Consider the following 16133-nt stretch of genomic DNA (forward strand, 5'->3'; position numbering starts at 1 on the left):
CTGTCCTCATCAAGAGGTTTCACTGGGCCTCTGAACGAGATATCAGGGGGTGTTGGCATCTAAATAAAACTCATGAGCACACTCCCGAAAAGCTACCTCCCTTCAAGAGGTCCACGATGCCCAATTACCACATGACAGTGTCAATCACCAGTCACACGCTTTCATTCAGATTATTAATGTTATCTCATTTGAAGATGAAACACATGAGGGTAAAGATGTTCATTGTTGGCAAGCTAGCAAAGTATTTGTTGTTGGTGTATCAAGTTGTGTTGAGAAATTACCGTGTAATCTAACCAATAAAAATTAACCTCCTCACTGTCCGGAGCTCGTAATGCCAATATCATATCACAAGACATCCCACTGAGTGCTGAGCTCCACCAATTTCTCTGTAGGATCCTTTTTGTCTTTGTGATTACTCATCAAACGTCCATTGCCCAAACAACAGGCATCACTAAAGGCCAATCACTACTTTTTTATTCAGCTGACAAGAGTCCATTTGTTGGGGTCAAAGGGGAAAGTCTCAGGGGGGAAGACCTCTCTACCAGCACTGGTGAGGAGGAGAACCACAGAAATCACTATTCATAGCGGGGAAGTGCTTTGATATGGGCACAAAGGCCACTAGTTCCCTGCCTACATTGAAAGAAGTAGAAATCAGAGCTGCTTTAAAACATGTGCGAGGGATCCAAACTGAATGGTTTGGTTAATTAGGTGCTCCACCTGCCCGAGTCCTAATTAGTGCATAAGAAATAGTGTTTGGTTATCAGGATAAAAAGTGAAATCTTAACATGACAATATCATTTTATATGTAAAACATATAATGCTTCACACACAGCAGCAAATCCACCTGTTTATATCTGCACAGAAGGAAGGAAGCAGGGAGATTTAATTTAAATTTAGTTTTAATTATCACCACAGAAGATGGAAACACATAAATTCTTCATAAGTAGACAGACTTTATCTATGAGTTTTTGTTAGATCTGATCAATTGTGACATTTACTTTTATTAAAATTCAGTCTGAGAGGAAAATTAAAGTTTGGAATTTCAGCTCTGTTTTTGGCCTATAGAGGCCTCAAAAAAACCTCAAGGCTAATAAATAATTAGAAGATTAATAAAACAACAATAAAACAAAGTGATATGCTGTATTAGTATTTATTTTTTTGACACTTGAGGATTTTTTTCTGAGAAATATCAGATGACTTTGGCACAGAAAGGCCTTCACAGGGCTGTGGGGCTTCTTTAAAACGTTACTCATTTCTGTGCAGCTGCCGGCGTGTAGCTGCAGATTGGTTGGCTTTCAATACTGGGCCTCATTCACAAACAATGCGTACACACAAATCTGTGCATCTAATTGTTGTGTTTTTACCTAAATTTGTTTGTACTCTCCAAATTACGAACTGCCTCAGATCATGCATACGAACAAATGATGAAGGCCTGGCTGTTTTATTAAATGTAAACACACATTTTAGCTAAATGTATGGCATATAAAAACAGCATTCATTTTAAAATGCTTTAATAGAAAACAGTATTTAAAATCATTGATTTACTAATGTATTGGCTAAATGTATTAAATAACTATGACGCCCTTTCATCCACAATAATTATTTCAAATATTCAGCATAAAAACTTTCCCAGTCTTCTCTTCAGCAGTGCACATGAGAATGTACTGGCTTGGACTATAATGATCTGCTGCTCCCAGCAATTTCTAGTCTCATGAAATTGTGCCTATGTAGCCAATGTTAACTGTTAAGGCATGCATGGTAAAAGACTGACTGACATCCCTATGACAGACAAGCATTAAAAAGCAGCACTTTTGTTACAGTTTGAAATGGTTTTGGTTTCATGGTTCTCTCTTACAGTAACTTCATGAGCTGAAAATACTGATATATTTTATCATAAAACAGTCTGGCTTTTATGTAGTGTTTTGTAATTGTATGGTTTTCATTTTATACATATTATTATTATATATATTTATATATATTATTATATATAACATATTTATATATATTATTTTTATACTATTTAGTTTTATCATTTTACAGTTTTACTATATTTCATACTTTTATTTTTATTCCTTTTTTATTGCATTTGTTACTATTATTTATTATTTTTACAGCCTATTATTTTTGAGTTTTTTAGCCATAAAAACAACACATATCATCATCAGCATCATCACAAGACCAAAATTAAATTTATTCATATAGCTCCAAATCATAACAGAAGTTATGTAAGTAGTAAATGCCAGTTGCTTTTTTACAGTAATGTGAAGAGTTGTCTGTGGATGTTGCAGAGACTGTGCTAGTTGCATGAAAAGCATCTATGCACCAAATCCATCGATGTTTAGACCCAAATTATTCATTCCTGCAAGATGACTGTACATCGGGCCCCAGTGTAATCACACAGTTAAGAACACATCATAATTCATGCTTGTAACTCATCAACTCCAACTAAGTTCAAGTTAATAAGACACACTGGCAGAGAGGGGGCAGTAATCTCACACTCCATATTGCGACAAGTGCAAATGAGGGAGGGAAAGTCATGGAAAAAAAGGAGGGAAAGATGGGAACAGGAAGGGAGGGGAGAGGAATGATTCTCTTGGGAAGGGAGGGTGTTTGGGTGAAAAGCAACAGCATATGTATTGTTGGAGACCCTGACTCGCCACCCTGGAGAGCGGCCTGTTCCCACGGTTTGCTCAACAAACAAATGCACCCCCCTAAACCACCATACACACACAAACACACACACACACACACACACACACACCACCACCACCATGCACCCGCACGCAGTGGTGATGTCATTAATTACCATCAAAATGACCATGACAGCAAGCAAGTGTGCGTGCGTCTGCCAGCAAGGCTTTATTTGTGTGTGTGTGTGTGTGTGTGTGTGTGTGTGTGTGTGTGAGGGAGAGAGAGGGCGATGTAGGGAATGAGAAAGAAAGAGACCATTGTCCATTCTGAAATAAAGAAATCTCCACTGAAGCATTGTAAATGGAAAAGGCAGAAAAATGGACCAAATTCGTGGATCTTTGAGTGAGAGCTGGGCTGTCACATCTCGTCAGAGCCTCACAAAACCTGATGTGCACACATTGCCCTGTCTGGCTACAGAGACAAACTGTGGCCCTGTGATTGTGTGCTGTCCTGATGAAATTCAGCCTTTTCCCTCGCAGCTTCACAAGCACACTCTGTTTGTCTGTTTGCGTATGTGTGTGCACATGTATATGTCCTGATTCTTTTTTTTCTTTTTTTTTCACTTACTGTACACATTGTTATATTTCTATGCTGCTATATGTGCTGCATGTAAACATACTCAAACCCCAGACCTGATGCTTTTATGCTCTCTCTGATGTTTCGTCACTTTTATAATCAGGTCTTGAAGAAAGGCTTTACACCTTTCACTGCTTTTTGCAAATGACAATCTTAAACTTGAACTTGAACTTGAATCTGATTTCATCAGATTTGAATGTGAACATAAATAATGTCACTTGGGAGCAATGAACAATCCCTACTGCAGTTTGCTTATTATATGATAAAAACTAGCAGCTCAATGAGCTAAATGCTGATATCAGCCAGCATGCTAACATGCTGATGTTTACCAATATAATGTTTACCATGTTCATCATCTTAGCACTAATAAAGTACAGCTTATGGTGGTCAATTAAAGGGGTCAAAGTTTTTGCAATTTAAATTCAAATTTCATGCAAATCCATCCAATAGCTGTCTAGACATTTCACTCAAACATAATGGTGACATGAAGAAAAGCAATGGCATCACCAAAGTCAACAGGATTCATCTTCCGGGGATCATGATTAGACACTATAGTCAAAATCGTGGGAAGACCTTCCCTATAAGCATACTGCTATCATAACTAAAAAGAAATTCAACTGTGCATGTTCAAAACATGAATACTTTCAAGTTAAATGACCTCCTGGTTGGCCTCCTTTCTGGTTTGACTGAAGCAGAGCAGAGACGTGGCCTGATTGTTAAGATGGGAGAACAGACAACGGGATGATTCTGTATTTCAGATCTAAAACACAGCCTGCTGCTGAAGATCCTGTCCAATAACTCCAGAGTCTGGTGTGCTGTATATTAGTTATTTATTTTCTCTAAATTAATGGATATACAAAAATTTAGATGATGATTAGATGATGTGTATGTGTGTGTGGGTGTGTGTGTCAGCTCTGTGTCCTGGCATGGCATGGATCATTGTGTGGACGTTCATTAGAGATCATTAGTTTTTTTGCAGTATGGGCCTCACTAAGTTCTGATTGTGCAGTGAACCAGGCCAAGGATTATTGTCCAATGTTCAGCCATGAATACGTGAGATTCCACCTCAACAAAGTTTGCACAGATAATTGCTACTATTTGATCATCACTTCCTGAAAAGAAACCGTGTTAATTAGAAGCTTTGATTGGGACGTGAAGAGAAGAGAAACAAATGTGTGCTTTGTTGTACACATTTCTCCTCTCTGGGGTTTAGTATCTGCAGAGCTGGAAGGTTTTTGTGTCCCAAACTTTGATGAGGTCCTTGTTTCATGGAGCAGCCCCATCTCTCGCCTTTGGGAAAATATCCATGCGTGCCCCCATCCTCCAAGCTCATCAGCAATCCCAGTGAGCTGAAACAATGCTCTGCATTGAAGACATGACATGGACAGCTGAAAGTCCTCTACTTACGTGTGTATGTGTGTAATCTGTTGTTTGCATGGTAAGCTCTTTAAAATAAATCATCTCATTTTTATGTCCTGTGGACTGCACAAGCAAGAACATAAAAACATTAAAAACCAGCCCCAGTTTGTGTTTTTCACATGTTATTTAAAAAAAAATTAAATCACAGGACTGAGCACCCATTTTCTCTAAAAAATAAATCCTTGGCTATCTTTTTTTTTTTTTTTACATTGAACATTTTTCCTTTTAACAAACAAAACAAAAAACAAGAAAATGACACTATTCAAGGGGAAGACAGTGTCATACAATAAAGAGGCAGCAGGGGAATACGTCCCTAAGCAAGTTCTGTACTTCACTATAAGCAGTGCACAAAAAATACAAACAAATTAAACAGTAAAACAGAAGAAGGGGGAAGGCCATGGTATAGAAAACTTGTTCATCAACACATATTCACACGTTCTGAACTCATGCAACCCTGAATCCAAAAAAGTTTTGGGAAAAAAATGTAAATTAAAAACAGAGTACATCCAATTCAGAATTAGTGTGTATTTACAAAAAGCAATAAAGTTTATCACTTTGATCGTAAAGTATTTAGTCTTTGTTCATTTAAATGGAGGTCAAAAAGGATTTTTTTAATTTATGTTTTACACAATAACCTTTTGGATTGAGGTTGTATAACGCTCTTCTGTCCGTCAGCATGAAAAAATATTCAGTGCTATGTGAGATTTATTTCATATATACACACACAGATTCACCTCACTTGATTCATATGTGAGCCAAAATATTTTATTGTCATCAGTCTCTTTTCACATACTTTATATATTCATTCATATTAAATAATAGTTTTTATGAACCATCAAAATAATAATTTAATATGAATCATGTTGAAATAATTTTATTATATTGCATGAAATTATTGAAAAGATTTGACACTTTCACTTATGGGGTACGAAAAAAGTTTGGTGTTCATAGAGAAACATCACTGCACTTTGACCATGAAATCCTTCACAAACTTCTCAAACACTCTGATCTCAGGGAAGCACATTCATAAACATAATTTTAAGATGTGGAGTTGTATGTATGTATGTATCCAGAGTGTTTGTTTGTGCTTGTGTGTGTGAGATGATGGAGATGCAGGTGAGATGGAAATGAAAGAATTTGTGAGGGAACACATTGTGCTTTTTTTCCCCCCCAGCAGGTGGAGCCACAGCAACAATGACACAAGCTGCTCATTTACTTTGTCACACTTCGTCTTTGTGCCCAAGTTGATTTCTTTCACTTGACTCTGTTGTTACAGCCCGCAGATCATCACTGAACAGATCAACAATTTTTCAAAACAGATCCATAAACATGGGAGACAAACTTCACTTCACTTCACTTCTCTGAAGTGACAATAGTCAAACAAAGTGAATTTTAAGATTTGAATCCTTAAAACAGGTTTACATGTTTCTAATTTCTGTGATTAGCAGCAGATGTAGTAGAGGCTATTACCCGCAAACATCTCAGTGTTGCCACAACTAACTTTTTCTTGTCTCTGTAACTCCAGCTTTATCTCACTCATGCAATGGATTCCCCTGTTATAACAGTTTGACTTGGGCCAATATTTGGGCCCACTTTTATTTTTGCTGTTGTTCTGTGTCCAAAGACAAAAATAAAACCTCACATCAGAAGTGAACAGTTTACATTTATGGATGTTTATCAGTCTCAAGTACTTTTTCCGCTCAGACAAATATTGTCAATTTCTTGATTTAAGCAAAAGTAAGATTTAGCCTAGGTTTAGTCATAAATACACAAATATGCTATTTTGTATTTTCATTTGAATCTTACATAGATTAAAAATGGAAAATTCATTGTAATTAAAAAAAAGTACACATTAAGGAAATTGTGTCCTATGAATTAAATGGAGATTTAATTCATTTTAAAATACAGCTTATCATTCAAAAACACATATAATAAATTACCAATATATAAAAACGATATATCTTGTGCTGAAAAAGAAAGTTGTTTGTCACAAAAATAGCAATTTCATTTTAAATACAAAAACTTTTTTTTCAGGTTAGTCATTTCTGATCCATCATTTGGTTTATAGAGAAATTTTGCTGCAATTAGAAGCTTTTCTAGGTGGAATAAGAGACGTCATCATAGTCATACACTCAAACACTCATCCTCAACTGTAAGTCTTGCAGTTAGAAGCAAATCATATCTCATAAAACGTTACCTATAAAACAAACAGAAACAAGGCAGCATCTTATTACTGTTTGTCAATGGCTTTTATGTTTAATTACTCTTGTTTCTAAATGTCATTAAAGGAAATGAAGCTTTAATGAGTACCAGGAGCCCTCTTACATTTTTTGGACGATCACTATAATTATCTATTTAAGTAAATGATGAGTCAGTTAAATGGCATTTTAATTTGCAAGCCAATTAGCATGCATGTGGCTCATGCATAGTCATGTTGCAAGCCCAGACATGCATTTGGTTCAGTGGTTAAAAATATCTCAAGAAACTCATCACTGCATGAATGCTACTGAACAGATGGAGAAGATCATGTAAATCTAGAAATTCATATTAGTTTGAAATATAAAAGAACATCTTTACAAAAGATTGTAAAGAAATATTTTTATTTCATCCAAATACAGCAGGAAAATATAAGAAATACAACTATGATACAGTCTTTTTGCATGTGTTTTCATATACCAGTAAATCAGTGGAAATATCAATAATTTACACGTTGATACTGTGTGAAAGCCCCACATCAGCACTTTCAACTGGATTTTTCAGACTGCCTCTATGATTTATATAAATATAATTATGTTACTATAAATTCACTGATGACAGATTCCTTATTATTGAATCTGGCGCTTCCACTTGTGAGGCACTGATACATCTGAGACAGCCTCAGTCTGTTTCACTGCGTTGTTCTTCAGTTAATTATTCTCGATGTTCATCTTTATTCAAACTCAAAAGACTGCATAATAATAGGAAAAAACTTTTTTCTAATTATAAAGAATCAAGCCTTATTAAGCTGCTGAAAGGGACCTGGTAGTGCCACAGCAGCCCCTTAAATTTGCCAAATAAGGAGTAGTGCTGATGAGGTGAGAAGCAGAGAATGCCTAAAACAAACTGTAGAGGGGCTGCAGCAAAACAGCCAGGGGCTTAAGATATATTAAATTACCATGATTGGGACTTAAGGCATGGTTAAAGCCTGTTTGAGAGGCTGGGGAGCCTCAAAGTAGAGCTATTCATGTCTGGGGAGCTGGGTCAATAGGTTGGGGAAGTTCACAGGACCTGATTCTATTCTTATGCAAACGCAGAGTACAAGACCTAAAGCTCACTGAGTTGGAAGATATAAATGACTGGACAATCATCTGCAGCCCTCCACAGACACAAACCTGGTCTACAGCTGCCTGCTCGTCATTCATGAGGCAGTGAGACGACGTCTGAGCTCGCACTGAACGTCTCACTTCCTACTTCAAGAGTAAATATCTACACGGTGTTGCAAATTGCCACATTTTCAGCTTTTTGACACAAAATCTCTGGTAAACAGCGTGTATTAAATTCAGTCCTGACTCATGGAAAATGTTGTGCCCCTACTCCAGATTTGAGTGTGAAGCAGTGTAATGAATGGGATGTCACAATAAGCATTAGTTTATTTATGTATAATAACAGCACATAAAAGTGTGCTTTGTTCTCTGCAGCACAGGCTGAATATTAATTTCTCAGCTTTTGGTGAGTAATGCGACCTCCAGTGACTCCCACCACAATAGACAACATCTATCTCTATCTGCTGACAAGTAGAAAATCTGAGCAGAATTAATGAATGAATACACACTGAGTGCCGTGAGAGAGAACACCTGCAGCCAGCAGCTCATGAGTTCCTACTGGTCAACTTTGTCTGATGCAGTTTCACATGCATCACTCTTGTTTTTATAGATTATTTTCTACATGAAGTGAGGAGTGATCGTTCATTGACAGCATGCAGTCCTGCCATTGAGCTGAAACTATAACAGATTTAAGAAAAACAATCAGACTTGGATACTCAAAGAAAAAAAAAAGAAAAATCAGGTTCTGATGCCACAAATGTAATAAAATTGTGCAAGAGGCCAAAAGTATGTTGATGCCCTTAGTATGATTGCTATAACAGTCTCTGCTCTGCACTCACAACATTTTGGATCCTGGCTGCAGACATTTGCTCCTATCCAGCCACAAGACCATCAGTGAGGCCCAACACTCATGATGGATAATGAGGTCTGGATTGTTCCAGGTCATGTTCAGTGGGGTCAGGGTCAGGTCTCCATGCATGCCAGTTCTTCCACACCAAACTTTCACCACTCTCTCTTTTTATGTATTGCACTATATACTGAACTGTTTCCACAAGTTAGGAGCTGTCTGAAACATCACTTCACACTGCAGCAAACATTCATTAAACTGAAACTGATCAGCCAAATCATGATTAAGAGCAAGACAGAGGTGTGCACATACTGTACTTTCAGCCTTTTTGATTGAGAAATAGAAGATTGGATTGATTGAACATTGTTTCTTATATTATTTGGAAAAAAGAAAATCCCTGCACATTAACAAAAACTAAGCATGGCCTTTATCTCCTCTAAATGCCTTGGGGACACACTCCTCACAACACAATCCATTCTTTCTTTCTACAAAAGTAAATAAAATGATTTTATCAGAGAGCATAAACAAAGACCTACACGGTACAACGCTTTATGTGATAACCACAGTGTGTAAGCATTGCACTTGTCTGTCGGCTTGTGCCGGGTCAACTTGTGTCCCAAGGGATTGAAAGGTCATGACTCCCTCTGTCCTCTGTGTCCGGTCATGAGGTCTTCACACTGTGGGAGGTAGTTGACTAATTTACAGCAAAAAACCCTGACACACTCTGCAAGTCAGAATTCTGGTCTGTTATTGAAAGCAACAGTTGGTTCATATGCCATCATGTCTCTTATCTCTACCTTTTCCATTACTATTTATTTATTTATTTCATATAAATTTCACATACAGAGTAAAACAATGACATCGCATTTTAGCTCTAATTCTCTGAGTATTTTTTTCCGAGAAATGGAAACTAAATTTGACTGATCTGAATAAGTTTAATTGTGGCTCTTTGTCCACGGTTAAGCTGTGTGTTGAAAAATGCTGTAAATAGGAATGCGGTCACCTTCTTGTCTTGTTAAACCATCACTTACTGTGTGTCTGTTTGGCAGAGTACATTATAGTCAGCAATATGTGAATGAAGTGTTTTCATTTGATTTATTTATATAACCCGACTTTTCTTTAGTCATATTTACATGTTCACTGCTTTGTTTCAGTTCTTTTTATTATCCAAAAAAGTGAGAATTGTTTCCTTATTTCTCCCACAAGAGTCTGGTATTTGTGGAAAAGGAGCATACATCTAGATATGATCAATGAACAATGTGCAACTATATTATTGACTCGATGTTTCTTCAAATAGCTAGTCGGCTGCCTCTGTCCAAGGTGCTGACAGAGAGCAGTCTCTATGAACTACTTTAACAGGATGAATAAAACATCATATTTCAACAACATTTATTTTATTTGAGGCAAAAACAACATTTAAGTCATATGAATAAACAAACCATGTGTAAAATAACCAAAACAATGTTTCACTTCAAAATATCATCCAAATGCTGCAAATAATCAACCACAAAGACGAAAATTCAACATTACTTTGATAATATTACATTTCACTTAAATCTGAACAATTTTCTTTTTCAGTGACAAAAAAGAGAAAAAAAGAAAAGAAAATTTAAAACCATCTGTTTTTATACAAAATAAAGTCCCAAAATTAAAACTGTATTTAGTCTCATCTGAAGTTCATACATGTGGCAGAGAACCCTTTTATTGCTGCAGCCTAACAGCAGAGACGAAACCTCATGTCACTGTCCTGTGGATCCATGTGATTAACACAATGATGCAAGCTTTGAAGATCCTCCACAGCATGGCAGCAGCATCTTTTCCTAAACAAAAAGAAAGAGACAAAAAGACCACAACAATATCAAAATGAGCTCTTTGTGTGCAGGTACAGTCACATAAAAAGAACATTTGCACTTTTTTTTAAGCGGTTGCATCATCTCCACATACGTAACTCTAATGAAGTTCTTGCAGGAGCTTGATGTGAGATCAGGGCTGTAGCTATACCACGGCCAGATTCGCCAAATTATATATAAAGAGGTTCCTGGACAATTTAATCCCACTGGGAAACATGGTAAGACCCTTTCTTTGCCAATTTTCACCCTTTCTCTTATTCAAGCCTCCTCTTTCTTCCTGGAGCTCCACAATGCAAGATCGTGCTTTCTGTTTTCTCTCTTATCTTTTCTCAGTATGGCTGCCACCCCCAAACCCCTCAGACAGCATGCAGTTTATGCAAATTATCAGCCTTTCATGCTCAAAGTTGAATGAGACCTCAATAACCGCCCCCCCCTCCCCTCCATCACCACCACACACACACACACACAAACACACACACAAACACACACACAGACTCGGTTTGAAAATCATCATTATTCTTTTTATTTCAGGTTCTGTTTTTTACTTGATCATGAAGTGAGGTGTAGTGTGGTTTCAAAGAGGAGAGCAAGGTGAAGAAGTGTGTGTGTGTGTGTGTGTGTGTGTGCGTGTGTGTGTGTGTGTGTGTGTGTGTAAGGGAGGTGGCTGAAAAGTGAAAGTGAAAAGTGATGTAAGTGGTGGATGAATGCAAGGATGGACACAAAAGTTAGGAGTTGGTCGGGGAGGAAGAGAGAGAGGTGTGTAGAGCATGTGTGTGTGTGTGTGTGTGTGTGTGTGTGTGTGTGTGTGCAGATGATGAATGTGAAATTTTCAGTGTTCCCAGGGTCTGGGTGGTTTTTGAAAGGCCTGAGGGGGGAGGCGGTTGTAACGGTAAGGGGGGGTGCATGTGCCCAGCTGTTGGGGGGAACCTGAGTCTCTCTCTCTCTCTCTCTCACTGTCTGACAGGCTGTCCTTTTCACCAGCACATAGCCGGGCCATCCAGCCTGCTGCCATAACAACGCCACAACCCCTCTGTCATAGTAACACCATGCAGTCACTGCAGAGCACATGGGGAGGGGAGGACGACGACAAGTGAATGAAGAGTCGAGACATTTCTACCCCTGTGAACTTGAACTTGACTGACAGTCTGAACGACTGGCGGGGAAGAATGGAAATCCATTTCCTCAGAGGAATATTGTTCTATGATTTAGTTCCCAAGGTACCTTTAAATGATGAATTAAAAATCTGCTGTGTGAATCATCATTGAACATGTTTTATTATCATGAGTTTATCTCAATTTGTAGCTTGTTTAAGATCATATAAATTAAGATTAAATAAAATATTACTGAAAGCTCCAGAAAAGGCTTAAAAGTGGATTTTTAAATAAACAAAACAAACACAAATAAATAGTTTATTTACAATTACATTCCTATAAATTATTCTATTGAGCTTAAAAGTAAAAAAGAATATCAGTGTTACTAATAGACTGTAATACATAGAAATACTACCGCTTTTACAACTAATAATATCTAATAATAAGGAGAACAGGAGGAAGAATAAGAAGTTTCCATTTTCTTCTTTGCATATCTAATACTATGTAGTCTTGTGGCATATACTTATACACAGATAATGTAACACAAAATATAATGTACAAATGAGCTGTGCCCTGTCACTCTATTAGCTGCAGCAATATTTCCAACATTCAATGTTTATCTCATCTATATGCCTCAGGGTCTCTGTGACGTGCTTGTTTGCTCCGGCCTAAAGCCGATGAATGACGACTGGGGCGCATCAGGGGTCTTAGCTGCTCAGACCCACTCGACCATGGGAAAAAGGAGCTGTGAAAGGTCCCCTGTCACTGTTACAAAGCCAAGAACAAGCCATAGCAGGATAATCGCGTGTATCCCCAGATTAAGACAGGATCGCAGCTGCGGTGTCCTTGTGGGAGGGAAAAGAGGCTGCAGGGATGTAAAACATACAATGTCCTGCCTTCAGGAGAGCTCACAGTCATTCTTATTCTACACAGGTTCTGGTGCTGAGATGTGAGACTGCTTGGACCAGGACAGATATGCCTGGGTCTTAATGTAAAATCGAGAGGAAGGTGTCACAACAGAAAACAAAACGGCTGAGGCCTGACAATGAAAGCTGACAGCTATCCATCACCAGTTTAAGTCCACAGTCTGATCTGAAGGTTATTTGTCTTCTGCCTTTTTAGTTTTTAGTTCTGTTCTAGATATATCTAAGCTGACAGGGAAATTCACATATCAAGAAAATTTGAGTTTTGATTGCTTTAGTTTAATACATAACGTGTTACTTATGGCTTCTTTTATTTCATTTCATTTAACATTTTTGTGTCCTTGTAAATTGTGTATTTGTGTCTTTTGTTTTGGTTTATTTAGTTTTGTAAAAAGTGTTGATTTCTTGTGACTAAAACAATCTCAACATTAAGAGAGAGTTGTTCAGACTTGGCAGAGAATTGCACTCTATTGAGTTCCCTCTACTAATATCAATCAAGTAGGATCCACATGTGACACAATGGCCACAGTCTTTTTCATGAACATTAATTCTGGCATGAGACCACACGCTCATATACAAACTCACTGTGAGAGACTCACTCACAGACATAAAGAGGCAGAAAGACAAAGGGGCAACTTTTCCAGGAGACACTCTTGTGGCTACAGTGCTAATGCAGGCATCTGCCACTGTCTGGTCTGGTGCGACGTTCCCACCTCATTGCTCAGGGTTTACTGCAGCGAACCTCTCACATACACAATGTTGGGAAAAAGAAGTGGCGGACCTTTGTCAAGTGCTCCTTTCACAAAGCAGCCATTGTGGAGCGAAGCCAGGATCAGAATGATAATGTGGACTCTGGCTACTGTTTACCAACAGGGTGTCTGCAGTGAACCTGCAGCCTCTGAGAGGACTGCTCTGTGTTCGTGCATCACTTCACGTGTGTGCAGGTGCATTTCAGTTGCAGGTCACTTTGTGTCTGTCCATTAGACAGCTCGTAAATCTGACTAAAATCAAATGCAAGTTTTTCTTCAGTAATAATTTTCAGGAATTCCTTCACTTATGTAAGAAATCATTACCAGCACACTCATTATAGCATATTATAAATACTGTTATTTATCCTATAATCATTTTAATAATAAGACTAAAACTTTAATTTCTACTAACTATATCTGGCACTATATATATATAAGTATAACGATGGGGTGGTGCGAATATTAAGGGGCATATGATAGAGGGAAGTGGTAGATAGAGTGAAATCCACTATTACTGATAAAGCAGGACATGAGGTATATATAAGGGTTTAACTTAGTAGGTATAATGAAACACCGCAAAGTTGGGAACGAAGGCGGAGCAGTATACTAAGAGAAATTATTCGAAAGCGGCTTGAATTGCTATATATATATAAATTCCTATGGTGGTTTTTAATATATGTTAGAAACGTTTAAATCTAAGAATAAAATGTAAACATGTGGTCTGTGTTGGTAGTCACACAGTCTTCTTCTTCTCATCTTCTTAGCTTATATTATCACCCAGCTTCACACCTGCCCCTCCCCCAGCTGCTGGTCTAATTACAGCCTGGTGTCTAATAAAGGAACAGTTCCCTTTTTTTTATTTTTCCAGTCATGATTCTGACAGTTTAAACCAATACTTGCATTTGTCCATAAGAACACAGATAAACACGGATTGTTACATAAAACTCATGTAGTGTGTGGAAGACAACACGCCAGCATTATGAATCAGATTTTAAGACATGGTGGAGTTTATTCTGAGGACAGGGCCATGCTTTGGCTGTTTGGGTTAACTCAATAGTCTTAGCTAAGACCAGTAATAAGTCATTTGATCGTTTCAAATTTCTATAGCACAAACAGTTCAAAGCAGGGACACTCACTGAGGTCATGTCCTCTTTAACTTGTCTCTGGAGATTTTGTAAAAAACTTGGAGTGGATTTATATTCTGTTTAAATTAAAAATGTACATGTGGTGGGATTCTGTAAGCTGTTTTCAGCATTTTAAACTATAATATATTTGAATATGGCTACATGTAAGCCAACAATAAATGAATGAACAATAAAGAAAGGATTCAGTATTAGAATTTAAATACTTCTTTTTGTTTCATAAAAATGTGAGTTTTACAAAAGATCTTACAACTTTCAGTGTCTGGTAAAGATGTTCAGGGCAGGTGCAGCAGGTTACACTGAAGAGCCACGACTGCAATATTTCTGAAAGCCTGTGATAAATGCCTGGATTTGAATATCCTCAAGATAAATGTGGGCTAAACTAGTTAAGTGCTTTTATTGTTGGTAATACATTTTGTTCTGCTTTTAAAGAAGGCCTCTACAGGCATATCATCTTTAAATGTTCACGTTAGTTTTCATGTTAGATCTGCATCTTTATAAAATATTTCATGCCAATAAAATCGGCCCATAAATGATGAAGGGTCCATAATTTAAATCTGCACATAGAGCTTGGTGCTGTTGTGCAGCGGGTGGAGGACACGCTATGTGCTGCTGCGCCTTTAAATACCGTCTCTCTCTCTCTCTGCCTCTCTGCTCCCCTCGTTTCTATGCAATTATGTTAATATGCAGAGCTTGTCTGCCTCCTATTCATTATCGGCTGGAGTTGCGTGATTGTTTCCTTTATTTTCCATCTTTGCAAGGCCACTCTTGGTTTTTTGGCAGGCCTGCTTTTATCCCACAGCAGAGGTCTGACGGAGAGACACAGCATCACAGAGCCCTCACGTCGGATAGAGACTTTGTGCATGAAGCGTTTATGTTTGCAGCACATGTGAGTCATTCTCTCAGTTTCAATACTGCGGATAGAAAATGAGTAAGTAACCTGTCTCCAGGCTGTATTTATAATAATAACCCAGGTTTATTCTTATACTGGATTGTATCAAAGTGTACGTCCATCCGACACAATTAAGCCCGGTAATTGACCTTTATTTCACCCACGTGTGTAACATGTTCAACATCATCATCAGAAACAGAGAGGAAGCGTTTAAAAATATTTCATAACAGAAATCATGAAGGATGGAGGTGTTTTTAATGAACACCGAAGGTTGTAAAGGTGAGAAACTGACCAAAAGGCAGATGTTTGAAGATATTTTTTCTCTACTATAAATATTTATTAATTATCCCTTGAGTTATGCTAAATGCTTATTTGATAATAATATATAGGCCTACCTCTGCACCCTCTGTACTGTAATCCATGTTTGTTGATGAATTCACGGAAACGTGTTTCCTCCTCTCTCTCTTCCTCATCCCGGTGCTTTGATGGGAGATTTAAATGCAAAAATAAACTGACTTCTTTCCTCACTGCACATGTGGCTCTATCATTACACTAAATATTATAAATAATAATTATTAATTTATTAATTAACACGGACTGTTGGTCTGAAAGGTTTTACAGGAGATTTACAGAGGAGAGGCCTGCTTTTTG

The sequence above is a fragment of the Larimichthys crocea genome, chromosome VIII, assembly GCF_000972845.2.
Source record: "Larimichthys crocea isolate SSNF chromosome VIII, L_crocea_2.0, whole genome shotgun sequence".
Taxonomy (NCBI): Eukaryota; Metazoa; Chordata; class Actinopteri; family Sciaenidae; genus Larimichthys; species Larimichthys crocea.